Genomic DNA, 18,278 nt, shown 5'->3' on the forward strand with positions numbered 1-18,278 from the left:
CATGACCTGAGCTGAAGGCAGAGGCTTAACCCACTGAGCCACCCAGGCGCCCCTATGTTTATGTTTAATTTTATAAGTAACTGCCAACTGTTTTCCCAACTGGCTGTGCCATTTTTTAGTTTCTGCCAGAAATGTATGAAAGTTCCTGTGGCTGCGTATCCTTGCTAGTACTTGGTATTGCCAGATTATGCAGGAGGGACGCATTCTGACAGATGTATAACATCTCCTTGTGGTTTTAACTTCATGTCTCTAGTGAATGATTATGTTGAGGACAGTTTCATGTGTTTATTTGCTATTTAAGGACCTTCTGTGATCCATTTCCCCTTTTATTTTTTATTTTTTAAAGTAGGTTCCACGCCCGGTCTGGAGGCCAACGTGGGGCTCAAACTCATGACCCTGAGATCAAGACCTAAGCTAAGATCAAGAGTTGGCCATCTGGGGCTCCTGGGTGGCTCAGTGGGTTAAAGCCTCTGCTTTCGGCTCAGGTCATGATCTCAGGGTCCTGGGATTGAGCCTTACATCAGGCTCTCTGCTCCGCGGGGAGCCTGCTTCCTCCCCTCTCTCTCTGCCTGCCTCTCTGCCTACTTGTGATCTCTGTTTGTCAAATAAATAAATAAAATCTTAAAAAAAAAAAAAAAGAGTTGGCCATTTAACCAATTGAACCACCCAGGTACCCCTGATCTGTTTCTCCTTTTAATTCTATCAGTTTTTGCCTCGTATATTTTGATGCTCTGTTGTTAGGTACACACACATTTAGGGTTGTTGTCTTCTTAGAGAATTGACCCTCTTATTATCTCTCTTATCATGTCTTTATCCTTGGTCAAGACCCTTGTTCTAAAGTCTACTTTTTCTGATATGAATATAGCCACTAAAGCTTTTGAAAGTTAACATTTGCATGGTATATATTTCTCCATCATTTTAACTTTAATCCACCTCTGTAATTGCATTTAAATAAGTTTTTTGTACATAGCATATTGTTGGCTCTTTAAAAAAAATAAAGTCTGACAGTCTTTATTTTTTAATTGCATGTTTAAGCCATTTACATTTTATATGTTTGGTTTAATGTTCGACATTTTCTTACTTGTTTTCTGTTTGTCTTCTTTGTTTTTGTTTCCTTTAGCCTCCCATCTCAGTGTTACAGTTGTCATGTGTATTGTATGTACTTACATTGAAAACTACCAGATAATGTTATAATTTTTGTAGCCAATGGCCATAAATATTTTATTTTTTAGAGATTTTATTTATTTATTTGTCAGAGAGACAAGCAGGGGGAGTGGTAGGCAGAGAGAGAACCAGGCTCCCCGCTGAGTAAGGAGCCCAGTGCAGGACTTGATCCTGGGACTCTGGAATCATAACCTGAACCAAAGGCAGAAGCTTAACCTACTGAGCCACCCAGGCATCCCAGTCATAAATATTTTAATGACTTTAAGAGGAAAATTTTGTCTGTTATATTTACACAGATTTCTCATTTCTGTTGTTTTTATTTGTGTAGTTCCAATATTCCTCTGATAACATGTCTCTCTCGCCTTCCATGTCTGGTAATGGTTCTTTTCTTTCAGCACTTAAAGATGGTTGTCTGTTTTCTGTCCTCTGCTGTTTCTGGGGAGAGATCTGCAGTCATTTGTTCACTAAATGTAATCTGTTGATCTTCTGGCTGATTCTTTAAGACATGATCTTTGTTTTTCTTTGTTTTATTTTTCAGCAGTTTGATTATGTTGTGTTGAGTATTTTTTTTTCTTCAAGTTTATGAAGTTTGGGGTTCATCTGAGCTTCTTGAATTTGTAAATTTATGTGTTTCATTAAATTTGGAAAATCTTCAGTCATTATGTATTCAAATACATTTTCTTTCTGCATTAGTCTTTTTCTCCTTTTCTTCTGGGACTCCAAGGTAGTGAATGTTAGACTTTTGATACTGTCCTGAGGGTTCCTGAGAGTTCTTTTCTTTTTTTTTTTCCCCAGTCATGTTTTCTCTCTATTCTCAGACTGAATAATTTCTATGGATCTATCTAAAACTTCCTGACCCTTTCCTATGTCATTCTGCTAATAAGCCCACCCAATACATCTTTCACATTATGCATTATATTTTTCAGACCTAAAGTTTCCACTTGGTTCTTTTTAATAAAAATTTCTATTTCTCTGCTGAGAACATTTATCCTTTTATTCATTTCAACAATATTTTACCTTTACAGTGTGGTTTTGGAGCATGGTTATAGTAGCTGTTTTAAAGTTATTATCTGATCATTCTAACACCTGAGTCATCTTGGGGGTACCAGGGAGTGATTGGTTACCTTTTCTTTTGACAGTTGGTCAGATTTTTTTTTCTCAGTTTTTATCATGTTGAGCAATTTGGGCTTGTAGCCTGGATATTTTGAATATTATATTGCATAATTCTGAGTCCTGTTGAAATCCTCTGGAGAACGTTGATTACTTTTGTTTTTTTAGCATGCAGTCAACTCCATTGGGTTTGGAGTGGGCAGTCTGGCCCACATTCTGTGGGCTGTGAATCCAACGTCAGTTCGTTTTTTAGCACTTTTGCTATGTTATTTGGGTCTTCCCTGCACATGTGCCACTTAGGGATTCATCTGGAGCTTGGCCAGGCCTCAAAGCCTTTGATACGCTTTGGGTCTGTTCCACACACATGCATGTCAGGCTTGTATTGATTCAGACGTAGAATTAGGGAATCCATTTCTTCAACTCTCTGTTCTCTGGGATCACCGCCATTGAGATGGTCATATGATTTTTCTTTTATTCTATTAATGTAGTGTATCACATTTGTTGATTTACGTATGTTGAACCATCTTTGTATCCCAGGGATAAATCCCACTTGGTCATAGTGTATGATCCAGTTAATGTGCTGTTGAATTCAGTTTGCTAATGTTTTGTTGAGCGTTTTTGTGTCTATATTCATTAGGGATATTGGTCTGTAGTTTCCTTGTAGCTATTTTTTTTAAAATTAAAAAAAATTTTTTTTTAGTTTTATTTATTTACTTGTCAGAGAGAGAGAAAGCACAAGCAGGGAGGGCAGCAGTCAGAGGGAGAAGCAGGCTTCCTGCTGAGCAGGGAGCCCAATGTGGGGCTCCATCCCAGGACCCTGGGATCATGACCTGAGCCTCAGGCAGACATTAAACAGACTGAGCTGCCCAGGCGTCCCCCTTGTGGTGATCTTATCTGACTTTATTATCAGGGTAAGGCTAGCCTTATAAAATGAGTTTGGAAGTGTTCCTTCCTCTTTGATTTTTTTTTGGAAGAGTTAGTGAATAATTGGCATTAATTATTCTTTAAATGTTTGCTAGATTTCACTAGGGAAAGCCTCTGGCTCTGGGCTTTTATTTGTTGGGAGTTTTTTTTATTCTGACTCAATCTTCTTACTTGTTATTGGTCTGTTCAGATTCTTCTATTTCTTCATGATTCAGTCTTAGTAGGTTGTGCGTTTTTAGAGCTTTATCCATTTCTTTATACAGTTTATTGGCATATGATTGCTCATAGTAGTCTCTTATGATCTTTTCTATCTGTGCTATCAGTTGTAATGTCTCCTCTTTCCATTCTGATTATATTTCTTTTAATCTTGTCTCTTTTCCCCTTAACCTAGCTAAAGGTTTGTCAACTTTATCTTTTCAAAAAACCGGCTCATAGTATTGTTGATTTTTTTCTGTTGTTTTTCTGGTCCCATTTCACTTATTTCTGCTCTGATCTTTGTTATTTTCTTCCTTCTGCTAGCTTCGGGCTTAGTATTTCCTTCTTTTCTGAGTTCTTTGAGGTATAAAGTTAGATTCTTTATTTGAGATCTTTCTTTTCCTTAAAGTAGGCATCTGTCACTATAAACTTCTCTTTTATTTTATTTTTTATTTTTTGGGAAGAGAGAGTGCTCACTTGAGTGAGTTGGGGATTGGGGAGGGAGGGGCAGGGAGAATGGAAAAGAGAGAATCTTAAGGAGGTTCCATGCTCAGTGTGCAGCCCAATGCGGGGCTTGATCCCACGACCCTGAGATCATGACCTGAGCTGAAATCAAGAGTCAGATGCTTAACCGACTGAGACACCCAAGTGCCCCAAAACTTCTTGTTTAAAATTGCTTTTGTTGCATGGCATAAGTTTTGGGATGTTGTGTTTCCATTTTCACTTATTTTGTTTCATTTGTGTTTTTTAGATTTTCCTTTTGATTTCTTTTTTGACCCACTGGTTGCTCAGGAGTGTTTCGTTTAATTTCCACATATTTGTGAATTTTTCAGTTTTCCTCCTGTTAATAATTTCTAGTTCCATACCATCATGGTCAGAGAAGATACTTGGTATAATTTCAATCTTCTTAAGATTTTAGTTTATTTACTCTCAATTTTAATCTTACTAAGACTTATTTTGTGACCTATAATATTATCTACCCTGGGGAGTATTCGGTGTATGCTTGAGAAGAATGTATATTCCACTGCTATTGGATGGAATGTCCTGTATATATTTATCAGGTCCATTTGTTCCAAAGTGCAGTTCAAGTCCAATGTCTCCCTATTGATTTTCTGTCTAGATGATCTATCCAGTGTTGAAATGTGGGTATTACAGTCTTCTACTATTATTGTATTACTGTCTATTTTTCCCTTCAGATCTGTTAGTATTTGCTTAATGTATTTAAGTGTTCTGATGTTGGGTACATATTTATTTATGATTGTTAAATCTTCTTGATGAATTGATCCCTTTATCATTATTTAATGACCTTTTTTTGTCTCTTGTTACAGTTCTTGGCTTAAGACCCATTTTGTCTGATATAAATACAGTGACCCCTGCAGTCTTTTGGTTTCTGCCTACAGAGAATGTCTTTTCCCATCCCTTCACTTTGAGTCTATGTGTGTTCTTAAAGCTGAAGTGAGTCCCTTAGGGGCAGTGTATAGTTGGGTCTTGTTTTTTAATCCAGGGATGGCTATTTTAATACACCCTAGCTGGTCTGGCTCTCCCAATGTTGCCACTTCTCCTCCTCTTCCTTTATAGAAAGCTTTGAGTCCTCTTGGGGCTGGGTGGTCAGTTTTGTGCCACACCCAATTTTCTGCTGTGTTTCTTCCACAGAATCTGTGACTCAAAACTGGACATAGACCCTAGATCCTCTTCCCCTTGGGATAAGTTCCAGGACTTCCTAAGGCAGCCATTATCAGCGTGTGTGTGTGTGTGTGTGTGTGTGCGCACATATGTGTGTAGTATTATCAACATCTAGCTTTCTAATTATAAACCTTTACATCATCGAAGTCAAAGGGGACCCAGACCCAGAGGTCTTTACGTAAATAGGGTATCCCTCCAGTTTCTGGGGTGGGCATGCAAGAACGGCCCGAGTATGAACCTTGTGAGAAATAGTTATATAGATTGTATCATGTAGAGTTTTATCTTCCATTTTCCCCACCCTCATTGCTTGTAAATGGTCCTTTTTGGCCTGGTTTGCTTACCTCTGCTTGTGCAGATTCTAATCTTCCCAGAGGGGGTGGAATTGTTATTACGCGGATGTTTTAGGATCCATACGGGTGAGGGTGCTCTGAATATATACCCCATTGTGGAAGTGACAGTTTGAGTGAGGAAGTGAGTAGACCTGCATTAGCATTCTCCTGTACCCAGGAGCTCCCGTGAGCTGTGATGGAAAGAGCAGTGTGAGTGTTGTTACACAGCCAGAGAGGAGCCATTTCAACTCCCTTTGTGAGTGGCCTTTGCTGGTACCTCTGCCATTGGCTACTCCTCAAGTTGGGGAGGTTTTTGTTCAGGAAGGAGGGAAGAGGTATGGAGGAATTCCCCTTTTTATTGTTCTAGAGCTGTTAGCTCAAAGAGGGGAGCATTTGTATGCTGGTCACAGGCCCAGGCAGATGGAAACTTTCTGAGGCACCTGTTTTCCAGCTGTTTGCACCCCCTATGGAGGCCAGAATGGATGTGAGTAGATATAAAAATTTCACAAACTCTATTTAGGATGTTAGTAAGTAGCCAAGTAGAATACTTGTTTAAAGAAAACCAGTGCCCAGGGAAATTTATATATATGTCACATTTTGCCCAAGGTGCATGTATTAATCTTGTAGTTGAAGTAGTGAATTGGTATTGATCTGATATGATACTGTATTCAGAGTTCCCTAGGCCTATTTTCCATTTGGAGTGAAATCAAGAAGATTAGGACACGAGCCTTGATGCTTTTTCTGTTCTGTGTCTTGTAAAAGACAAACCCCTTGTGTTTTGGGATGATATCATTTTCTTTTTGGGAGAAGAGTAGGAGATTAGTATTTGTCTCTCACCTTAAAGTCTGGCTTTTGATTTAATTATCCCATAGAAGTAATCTTTTTGTAGGACCTTCTTTCATAGCTTTAATGCCATTTCTGATTTTGCCTCTGTGGGCAGGGCCTGCGGTTCCTCTGAGTGTTCAGTTAGGATGACTTACGAGAACAAAGTGGGGGAAGTGGCATTGGATAGCATACCAAAGCCATTTGTGCTATCAAATAATGACGGCTCTTTTCTAGAAACACATAATTACGTTTGGAATTCAGGATAACATTCTCCTGTATTTCAAAATCCAGGCCACAAACAGATAAAATATCAGGGGAAAGAAAATGCTTTTGATGTGTCAGAATTCATTTATTTTCCAACTTGTAATGCTTTGTCTTACGTATGTGAATGAGCACTTATCAAAACATAAGAAGCTTATTATTCAAATATTCCATTCTGAACAGTTGTCCAAATTCAGTTTAATATGGCCTATTAACATGAAGAGTGTTGAGAAAGGATCCCAAGTAGATTTTAGGAGGTGATTAGAAAACTAAATTAGGCTTTGTTCCTAAATATTTAAAAAATATTTACTTAAGTTATAAAAGTAATATACAAACAGATACATCATGTAAAAAAGCAAACAGTATGTTCTTAAATACTTAACAGCATTGGGGCAAAAATCACTCTCTGAAGGAAATTTGGGAATCTCTCTTTTCATGGCTAATAAGCTTGATTTGGCATTTTTTTACAGTAAAATAATTTGCAGCTGCCCATTAAAATATATAATTTATTATTTAGGATTTGCTGCTTTTAAATATTTTGCATGTGGCTTGCTCTCTTTAGTAAGAGGAAGATTTATAATGCAGTTTTCCAAAGTGTAGCACTTCTTTTCTGCTCATTAACTTGTCTGTTTTTATGCTTTGCCTTGTTGAATCAATCATGGTGGGGCTTTACTGTTATTTCCACTTGTCTTATCTTCCCAGCTAAAGTGTGAACTCCTTGAAGAGTGTAAATCTGTATTCTGTACTTTTTGTGTTCGATATTCCTCAAAGGGTATCATACACAGTAGGTGCTCAATAAATACTTTTCCTTATTGATGTGCAGGTTAGCATTAGATTACTTTAAATTTGCAACACAAGGACATGGCCCCAAATGTTGCTCTTGGGGAGGGATGGTGGTAGTGTGAATCTTTGTAATCTTCTGGTTTGCTTGTGGTTTGGTAACTTCAAAAGAATAAAGAAATTGTGGCTGATTGAAAGTGGTAATTTGCATCTTTGATTCAGGTTTTTTTTTTTTTAAAGATTTTATTTATTTATTTGACAGAAAAAGAGCACAAGCATGGGGAGCAGCAGAGAGGGAGAAGCAGGCTCTCAGCCAAGCAAGGAACCCAACATGGGGCTCGATCCCAGAACTCTGGGATCATGACCTGAGCCAAAGGCAGACACTTAATTGACTGAGCCACCCAGGTGCTCCAATTCAGGTTTTCATTTTATGAATATTTTCTTTGGAGTGTTTATCTGAGTATTTCAATTTGAATGAGGGGGTGAAAAACAAAGTCACTATTTCTTTATGCTTCTCTTACCTGTCCCATTCTACTTTGTACCCATATGGTCACTTATGCAGTATGCTGCACCATTTCCCCCTCTTCTGATTATAGGCACTGATTACTAGGGTAGACTCGATAGCAGATTGGCTGAATATACCAACAATGTAGTTTATCCTGAGCCTGGACACTTCTCAGGTATTCCCAGCCATTCACCTACTCACACTTCCAATAAGCACGTGCTGATCACCCATTAAGTGGCAGGCATTGTGCAGCCCCAGAACTAGAGTGGGGACAAAGCAAACATACCCTGACCCTCTGGGATTTGTATTGTTGGACTCTGTCAAGATTATTGACAGGGTCCTATTATTGTTAGGACTCTGTCCTAAATATATTCTCTTGTAGGGAGGATGTGAACTGCTTCAAGTCTGGTGCTGTCAGGGGAAAAATTGGACCTCTTCAGACTGATTCACTGAGTAACTGTTCCACTCTTCACTTGACTTAGACAGACTTAATTTGGGTTACATAAAAAAAACAAACAAACAACAAAATCAAGTTGACTTTTCCATTCTAGGGAGAAAGGTGCTTTAATGTTATTTAAAAAATAGAAAATTCCAGGGGGAGTCAAGATGGTGGAGAAGTAGCAGGCTGAGACTACTTGAGGTAGCAGGAGATCAGCTAGATAGCTTATCTAAAGATTGCAAACACCTACAAATCCAATGGGAGATCGAAGAGAAGAAGAACAGCAATTCTAGAAACAGAAAATCAACCACTTTCTGAAAGGTAGGACTGGAGGAGAAGTGAATCCAAAGTGACGGGAAGATAGACCGCAGGGGGAGGGGCCGGCTCCCGGCAAGCGGCGGAGCAACGGAGCACAAAATCGGGACTTTTAAAAGTCTGTTCCGCTGAGGGACATCGCTCCAGAGGCTTAACCAGGGTGAAGCCCACACAGGGTCAGCGTGGCCTCAGGTCCCGCAGGGTCACAGAAGGATCGGGGGTGTCTGAGTGTCGCAGAGCTTACAGGTATTAGAATGGGGAAGCCGGCTACAGAGACAGAGCCGAGGAGTGAGCTCACAGCTCGGGGTTACCTTGAACCGGTCGCAGGCTCGGTCAGCTCGGAGTGCGGCCGGAGGCAGGGTGACGGGAGTAATTGGGCGCTGTTCTCTGAGGGCGCACTGAGGAGTGGGGCCCTGGGCTCTCGGCTCCTCTGGGCCGGAGATTGGGAGGCCGCCATCTTCATTCCCGCCCTCCGGAACTCTACGGAAAGCGCTCAGGGAACAAAAGCTCCCGAAAGCAAACCCGATCGGATTACTCAGACCAGCCCCGGGTAAGGGCGGTGCAACTCCGCCTGGGGCAAAGACACTTGAGAATCACTACAATAGGCCCCTCCCCCAGAAGATCAACAAGAAACCCAGCCAGGACCAAGTTCACTTACCGAGGAATGCAGTTTCAATACCAAGGAGAGCAGCGGAATTCCAGAGGAGGAGAAAGCAAAGCCTGGAACTCATGGCTTTCTCCCCATGATTCTTTAGCCTTGCAGTTAATTTAATTTTTTTTCATTTTCAATTTTTTTTCTCTTCTTCTGCCAATTTTTTTTAACTTTTACCCTTTTCTTTTTTTAACGATTTTTAACTAGTTTATCTAATATATATATATTTTTTTCTTTTTTATATTTTTTCTTTATTAGTTTTCTTTTTTTAATTGTTTCTTTTTTTTTTCTTTCTGAACCTCTTTTTATCCCCTTTCTCCCCCCTCACGATTTGGGACCTCTTCTGATTTGGTTAAAGCATATTTTCCTGGGATTGTTGCCACACTTTTAGTATTTTACTTGCTCCTTCATATACTCTTATCTGGACAAAATGACAAGGCGGAAAAATTCACCACAAAAAAAAGAACAAGAGGCAGTACCAAAGGCTAGGGACCTAATCAATACAGACATTGGACAGATCATCCAAGCAAAAGATCAACAAGGAAGTCAAGGCCTTAAATGACACACTGGACCAGATGGATATCACAGATATATTCAGAACATTTCATCCCAAAGCAACAGAATACACATTCTTCTCTAGTGCACATGGAACATTCTCCAGAATAGATCATATCCTCGGTCCTAAATCAGGTCTCAACCAGTATCAAAAGATTGGGATCATTCCCTGCATATTTTCAGACCACAATGCTCTGAAGCTAGAACTCAATCACAAGAGGAAATTTGGAAAGAACCCAAATACATGGAGACTAAACAGCATCCTTCTAAAGAATGAATGGGTCAACCAGGAAATTAAAGAAGAATTGAAAAAATTCATGGAAACAAATGATAATGAAAACACAACGGTTCAAAATCTGTGGGACACAACAAAGGCAGTCCTGAGAGGAAAATATATAGCGGTACAAGCCTTTCTCAAGAAACAAGAAAGGTCTCAGGTACACAACCTAACCCTACACCTAAAAGAGCTAGAGAAAGAACAAGAAAGAAACCCTAAACCCAGCAGGAGAAGAGAAATCATAAAGATCAGAGCAGAAATCAATGAAATAGAAACCAAAAAAACAATAGAACAAATCAACGAAACTAGGAGCTGGTTCTTTGAAAGAATTAATAAGATCGATAAACCCCTGGCCAGACTTATCAAAAAGAAAAGAGAGAGGACCCAAATAAATAAAATCATGAATGAAAGAGGAGAGATCACAACTAACACCAAAGAAATACAGACAATTATAAGAACATACTATGAGCAACTCTACGCCAACAAATTTGACAATCTGGAAGAAATGGATGCATTCCTAGAGACATATAAACTACCACAACTGAACCAGGAAGAAATAGAAAGCCTGAACAGACCCATAACCAGTAAGGAGATTGAAACAGTCATCAAAAATCTCCAAACAAACAAAAGCCCAGGGCCAGATGGCTTCCCGGGGGAATTCTACCAAACATTTAAAGAAGAACTAATTCCTATTCTCCTGAAACTGTTCCAAAAAATAGAAATGGAAGGAAAACTTCCAAACTCATTTTATGAGGCCAGCATCACCTTGATCCCAAAACCAGACAAGGATCCCATCAAAAAAGAGAACTACAGACCAATATCCTTGATGAACACAGATGCGAAAATTCTCACCAAAATACTAGCCAATAGGATTCAACAGTACATTAAGAGGATTATTCACCACGACCAAGTGGGATTTATTCCAGGGCTGCAAGGTTGGTTCAACATCCGCAAATCAATCAATGTGATACAACACATTAATAAAAGAAAGAACAAGAACCATATGATACTCTCCATAGATGCTGAAAAAGCATTTGACAAAGTACAGCATCCCTTCCTGATCAAAATTCTTCAAAGTGTAGGGATAGAGGGCACATACCTCGATATTATCAAAGCCATCTATGAAAAACCCACTGCAAATATCATTCTCAATGGAGAAAAACTGAAAGCTTTTCCACTAAGGTCAGGAACATGGCAGGGATGTCCGTTATCACCACTGCTATTCAACATAGTACTAGAAGTCCTAGCCTCAGCAATCAGACAACAAAAGGAAATTAAAGGCATCCAAATCGGCAAAGGAGAAGTCAAACTATCACTCTTTGCAGATGATATGATACTATATGTGGAAAACCCAAAAGACTCCACTCCAAAACTGCTAGAACTTGCAGAGGAATTCAAGTGTCAGGATATAAAATCAATGCACAGAAATCAGTTGCATTTCTCTATACCAACAACAGGACAGAAGAAAGAGAAATTAAGGAGTCAATCCCATTTACAATTGCACCCAAAACTATAAGATACCTAGGAATAAACCTAACCAAAGAGGCTAAGAATCTATACCCAGAAAACTATAAAGTACTCATGAAAGAAATTGAGGAAGACACAAAGAAATGGAAAAATGTTCCATGCTCCTGGATTGGAAGAATAAATATTGTGAAAATGTCTATGCTACCTAAAGCAATCTACACATTTAATGCAATTCCTATGAAAGTACCATCCATTTTTTTCAAAGAAATGGAACAAATAATCCTAAAATTTATATGGAACCAGAAAAGACCTCGAATAGCCAAAGGAATATTGAAAAAGAAAGCCAAAGTTGGTCGCATCACAATTCCGGACTTCAAGCTCTATAACAAAGCTGTCATCATCAAGACAGCATGGTACTGGCACAAAAACAGACACATAGATCAATGGAACAGAATAGAGAGGCCAGAAATAGACCCTCAACTCTATGGTCAACTAATCTTCGACAAAGCAGGAAAGAATGTCCAATGGAAAAAAGACAGCCTCTTCAATAAATGGTGTTGGGAAAATTGGACAGCCACATGCAGAAAAATGAAATTGGATCATTTCCTTACACCACACACGAAAATAGACTCAAAGGGGATGAAGGACCTCAATGTGAGAAAGGAATCCATCAAAATCCTTGAGGAGAACACAGGCAGCAACCTCTTCGACCTCAGCCGCAGCAACATCTTCCTAGGAACATCGCCAAAGGCAAGGGAAGCAAGGGCCAAAATGAACTATTGGGATTTTATCAAGATCAAAAGCTTTTGCACAGCAAAGGAAACAGTTAACAAAACCAAAAGACAACTGACAGAATGGGAGAAGATATTTGCAAACGACATATCAGATAAAGGGCTAGTGTCCAAAATCTATAAAGAACTTAGCAAACTCAACACCCAAAGAACAAATAATCCAATCAAGAAATGGGCAGAAGACATGAACAGACATTTCTGCAAAGAAGACATTCAGATGGCCAACAGACACATGAAAAAGTGCTCCATATCACTCGGCATCAGGGAAATACAAATCAAAACCACAATGAGATATCACCTCACACTACTCAGAACGGCTAAAATTAACAAGTCAGGAAATGACAGATGCTGGCGAGGATGCGGAGAAAGGGGAACCCTCCTACACTGTTGGTGGGAATGCAAGCTGGTGCAACCACTCTGCAAAACAGCATGGAGGTTCCTCAAAATGTTGAAAATAGAACTACCCTATGACCCAGCAATTGCACTACTGGGTATTTACCCTAAAGATACAAACGTAGTGATCCGAAGGGGCACGTGCACCCGAATGTTTATAGCAGCAATGTCTACAATAGCCAAACTATGGAAAGAACCTAGATGTCCATCAACAGATGAACGGATAAAGAAGATGTGGTATATATACACAATGGAATACTATGCAGCCATCAAAAGAAATGAAATCTTGCCATTTGCGACGACGTGGATGGAACTAGAGGGTATCATGCTTAGCGAAATAAGTCAATCGGAGAAAGACAACTATCATATGATCTCCGTGATATGAGGGAGAGGAGATGCAACATGGGGGGTTAAGGGGGTAGGAGAAGAATAAATGAAACAAGATGGGATTGGGAGGGAGACAAACCATAAGTGACTCTTAATCTCACAAAACAAACTGAGAGTAGCTGGGGGGAGGGGGGTTGGGAGGGAGGGTGGGATTATGGACATTGGGGAGGGTATGTGCTATGGTGAGTGCTGTGAAGTGTGTAAACCTGGCGATTCACAGACCTGTACCCCTGGGGATAAAAATATATGTTTATAAAAAATAAAATAAAAAAAAATAGAAAATTCCATGTAAATTATATACCTCACATGAGAGTTTCTTGGGTGAGAGATTCTTGGGAAGAATTATAGTTCCCTACAATTCTAAGTAACGTACAAAAAACTATTGAAGTTTTCCCCCTTTTTTCCGTGGAAGTTGATGCTGTGGTGAGGGTATCTTGTTTGACTTGTTTGAAACAGGGACGTTTGACTTGTTAGTAACAGAAGAAAATGTGACCACAGTTTCAAGGACGATTCAATACAGCTTGGCAGCAGTCTTTGATAGCTCTCCTGTTATGTTTTTTTGGGTAACATGGATGGAGAAGACAATGAAGATGAAATTTCCAGGAAATAACCCAATCAGGTGTTGCTTAATGGAGTCTACTGTCATTAAAATCCAATTCGATTCATTTGGAGAGTGAAATATCACAATTGCAACTACACCATAATGGCTTTTGGAAGATGGAATTTGTATAAGCTGGGTTAATCCCTTGATCACCAATTCAAATAAAAATAGATAAAACATGAGGAGGTTGGCAGGAGCGAAGGACTGGGAATAGCAATGGTGATGCCAGAAGGTGTCTTTCCTGCCAAAGGGAATTGGCATAGGAAAGAGTCTCTGAGCCCAAATCCTGGAAGCCACAAGCTGGTGGAGACGGAAGACAGATTGTCCATGTCCAGCAGGGGAGCTGGAGCTCTGCTGGCCCAGCCAGAGCACAAGTGAACCGCCACTCTGACCTGCATCCGTGGCCTTGTATGCAGAAATTTGCATTTCTTTCCATTTAGGGTCTTGCTTTCTGTTAGCGTGCAAGAAATTGAATGGCTTGTATGAATACGTTATATCTTTGGAAAACACAACAGACAGAGTCTCTCTGAGGGGGAGCTACTCCCAGTTTGTGGAAGAGGCCGTTACAATGTATAATTAGAGAGCTGTTCTGTGAATTTTAACTTTTTGCCTGGAAATGGCACCCTGGAGTTCTGAAGGGGATAAGAACTACCAAAGTCCTAGTAGACTTTCAGGGCATAACTTTGACATAGGCTAGATTAGTGATATTGGCTGGACTGCACTTAACTGTGAGGCTTTTACCTTGGACTGGAAATACTTGACAATCCACAATAATTAGCAGGAATTGGGATGAAATTTGTTTCTGCTTGACAAATTCTTCTAAGCTATTAAAAGTGAAATGGAATTTCAAAAGCACGTTTATATCGTCCTTGATGACAAACTTTTAACTACCTCGCATACAAAAAAATGGCAAAGTATTTACAGTTGTTAAAGGTATTCATTAGAAAAGACCCTACAAGAATTTCTACCAGGCTGTACTTGGTTTCCTGTACATTGGGTAAGATGCTTTTGACTGCAAATTACAAAATGATTTAAACAATACAGATATTTTGCCATCTTACATAACAAAAAGACCTGACATAGGATAGCTTTAGAATTGGTTCCAAAAATCAGCACCTCAAGAACATCCCCTTGGTCTCATATTCTTGTCCATTTTGCCCTTCTCAATGAGCTTGATACCTTCTCCTGGTACCAAGATGGCTGCCAGAGTTCGGGCATCAAAATGGATACAGCCATTTCCAGGAGAAGAATAGTCCCCCTTTGTGTTGCTTTTTATTTTTATTTTTAAGATTTTATTTATTTATTTGACAGACAGACATAGCGAGAGAGGGAATATGGGCATGGGTGAGGGAGAAGCAGACTCCCTGCTGAGCAGGGAGCCTAATTCGGGGCTTGCCCAGGACCTGATCATGACCTGAGCCAAAGGCAGCCACTTAACGACTGAGCCACCCATGCTTTTTAGAATAAAGGAAACGCTTCTAGAGACCTCTCAGCTGACTTCCCATCACATTTCATTGGCCAGGAATAGATCATACTCCCTTCCTAAGTCAGTCAGTAGTGAGGTGAATGGGATCACACTGACTATGTAGATCTATAGAATAATCAGGAGTTATTCCTGGGTCAAGTTGGGAAAGAGGTGGATCTCTGAACAAAATCTTACACGTACTTACATACATACACACATGTATGCATGGCTATCCGAAAATAACCAATTGCAGGAGCTCTCCAGAAGCAGATACTGAGACAAAGTTTGGAGTGCAAGATGTTATGAGGGTTCAGTTCCTGTGACGGGAAGGGAGAAGAAGTAGGAATGGGGAGGAGAAGCAGATGAACTGGGGTGCAGGCCTGACAGAGCCTTGGCCAAACCAGGAGAGTTCTGGAGCAGTTATTTCCCTGGTGTATCCTGCATTGAATTGAAATGGCCAGGTTTTATACCTATCAGATAACTCACCCTATGTGGGCTGCCAGATGAGACCGCTCTGCAGCTGATCAGAACTGGGGGGTGGTGCACTCCCCACAGCTGGGGGTTCTGGGTGCTAGACCCCCATGTGTACCACAGCCACCAGTGTCTGGTACAGCCCATTGTGTGCAAATGCATAAGTGTGAAAAAAAAATGTAACCATGGTTTAAAAAAGGATCCTATAGTCTCTTCTGGCCGTTAATCAACACTCTTCCTCTTTCTCTTTTTCCAGCCTCAGTTGTTATGAAGCTGCAGGGGATTTACTGTCTATGGTCTCCATGTTTGGATCATGGATGTTTGGAGCTCGAGCAGCTCTGGGAGTTCACCTGTTCAGTTAGAGAACCCAGTAAGCTGGGTCAAACAAGCTAAAACCCAGATGAGTTCTGGAACTGAACTTGTAACCTTGCTTGTAGTAGGCATTTAATGAATTGAATTTGAATTGAACTGTTTCAGAATATGAACTGGGGATTAGAACCATGTTCTCCTGACTTCTAATCCAGTGATTTTTGTCTGACCCGTGCTGCTCTGTGTGTGCATACATGCAAGCACGCACAGATGACAGAGAGACAGAGACAGAAAGAGAAAGAGAGTGTGTTCAGGGAGGGACAGAGAGACTGAGAGAGAATTCAAACAGTTTCAGTTGGGCAGTCTGGGATTTGATGATATCATGTATACTTATAAGTCAGGCAAATCAGAAATATTTGAAAAATTGGAGACAGCTTTACCTGGTATTCAAATAGGTTTTGTTTTATGGACTGTATTTTGGTCATAAACTCAAAGTTATGTGGGACAGTAGCTACTAAACCCAGCAGATTATTGCCATGGGGCAGTGCAGACCAAGTTGGCTTGATCCTCTGCTTTCTCAAGAAAAGCTGAAGATCTGTATTTTTTTCCAGTGGTATCTCCAAGATTTTTAATGCTGATCCACAAATTTTTGATTAAAAAAAATTTTTTTTTTATTACTATGCGGCCAAATTGAAACATGCTAGTTTGCAGACTCGAATCCAGGGGTTCACAATCAGAGGCAATTTTATCCCACCAGGAGACATGTGACAGTGTCTGGATTTATATTTGGTCATCACAGTGGAGTAGGGAATGCTGCTGGCATCCAGAGGCCAGGGATGTTGTTACACATCCTACAATGCCCAGGACATTCTCCACAGCAAAGAATGATGTGGTCTAAAATGTCGATAGTGCTAAGGTTGAGAAAATCTGCTTAGTCAGTGTGTTAAAGGAGAAAAACAGAAACTGATCCTTTTTTCACTGGGATATCCTATTTGAAAGTTGGCAGCTGGGACCTGCCTCAGAACAGGGAACAAAAATCTCAGGGCTTCAAAAATCAGTGCCTTTTAAAATGGTTACTGAGGTGCCAGTGGCCAACTAAGCATATGAAAAGATGGTCAACATCACTAATTACCAGATAAATAAGAATCAAAACCACAATAGATACCTCCTCACACCCATTAGGATGGCTGCTATTTAAAAAAAATAAGTAAGAAGTGTTGGCTGGGATGTGGAGAAGCTGGAACCCTTGTGCACTTGGTGGGACTAAAATGGTACAACTACCAAGGCAAACATTATGGCAGTTCCTCAAAGAATTAAAATTAGAACTACCATATGATCCAGCAATTCTGCTTCTGGGTATAGATCCCAAAGAATTGAAAGAAAGGTCTTAAAGAGATATTTGTACACCCAGATTCATAGCAGCATTATTCACAATACCCAAGAGGTAGAAGCAACCCGAGTGTCCATTTATGGATGAACGGTTAAAGAAAATATGGTCTATACCTATAATGAATCCTACACAGCATTAACAAGGAAGGAAATCCTGGCACATGTTACTATGTGGGTGATCCTTGAGGACACTATGCTAAAAGAAATAAACCAGTTAGAAGGACAAAAACACTATCATTCCACTTACATGAAGGTACCTAAAGTAGCCAAATTCATAGATATAGAGGGTAGAAGGATGGTTTCCAGGGACTATAGGAAGGGAGGAGGGAACTTATTGCTTAATGTACAGAGTTTCAGTTATGCAACAGTTATGCAAGAGGAAAAGATTGTGGAGATTTCATTTTATAACAATGTAAATATAGCTAAGACTACTGAACTATACACCTAAAAATGGTCAAGGTGGTAAATTTGTGGTATGTATTTTTTAGCTGTAATAAAAAAAGGCAACAGAGCTGAAAAATAATCTACCAATAGAAATTCTAATCTCATTGTATGTGATATTGGTTATGCCAAGATATTTTTGAAAAACAAACACAAAAACAAACAAACAAAATGCATTGTTTGTAGAGACTGTGGTCACATTTTTCTCTGCATTTCAAGAGAGAAACATCTAACATCTATCTGGTTGAGTGACAGGTGGTCAGAATTACAGGGGTTATCAGGGCTTCTAGCATCCCAGACCCCTCAGGGTCCAGTGTTCTGAGGAACTCATGTGATCAGATCACCCAAGAGTCTCCTGCTCTGAACAGCTGGTGGGATGACTCCCCCTTTCTGGTGGACAGAAAAACTATCATTGTTATGTATCCCTCCCCACTCCGTGATGAGAATGATACTAACTCTATACTCTGAGACTTCTAGAAGTTGGCTTTCTAAAGTCTCTCTCTCTAAAAAAAATTTCTGCTGTATGTCTTAAATACCTATTCTGAAATCA

The sequence above is a fragment of the Enhydra lutris genome, unplaced genomic scaffold (assembly GCF_002288905.1).
Source record: "Enhydra lutris kenyoni isolate GAN:26980312 unplaced genomic scaffold, ASM228890v2 scaffoldscaffold18, whole genome shotgun sequence".
Lineage (NCBI taxonomy): Eukaryota > Metazoa > Chordata > Mammalia > Carnivora > Mustelidae > Enhydra > Enhydra lutris.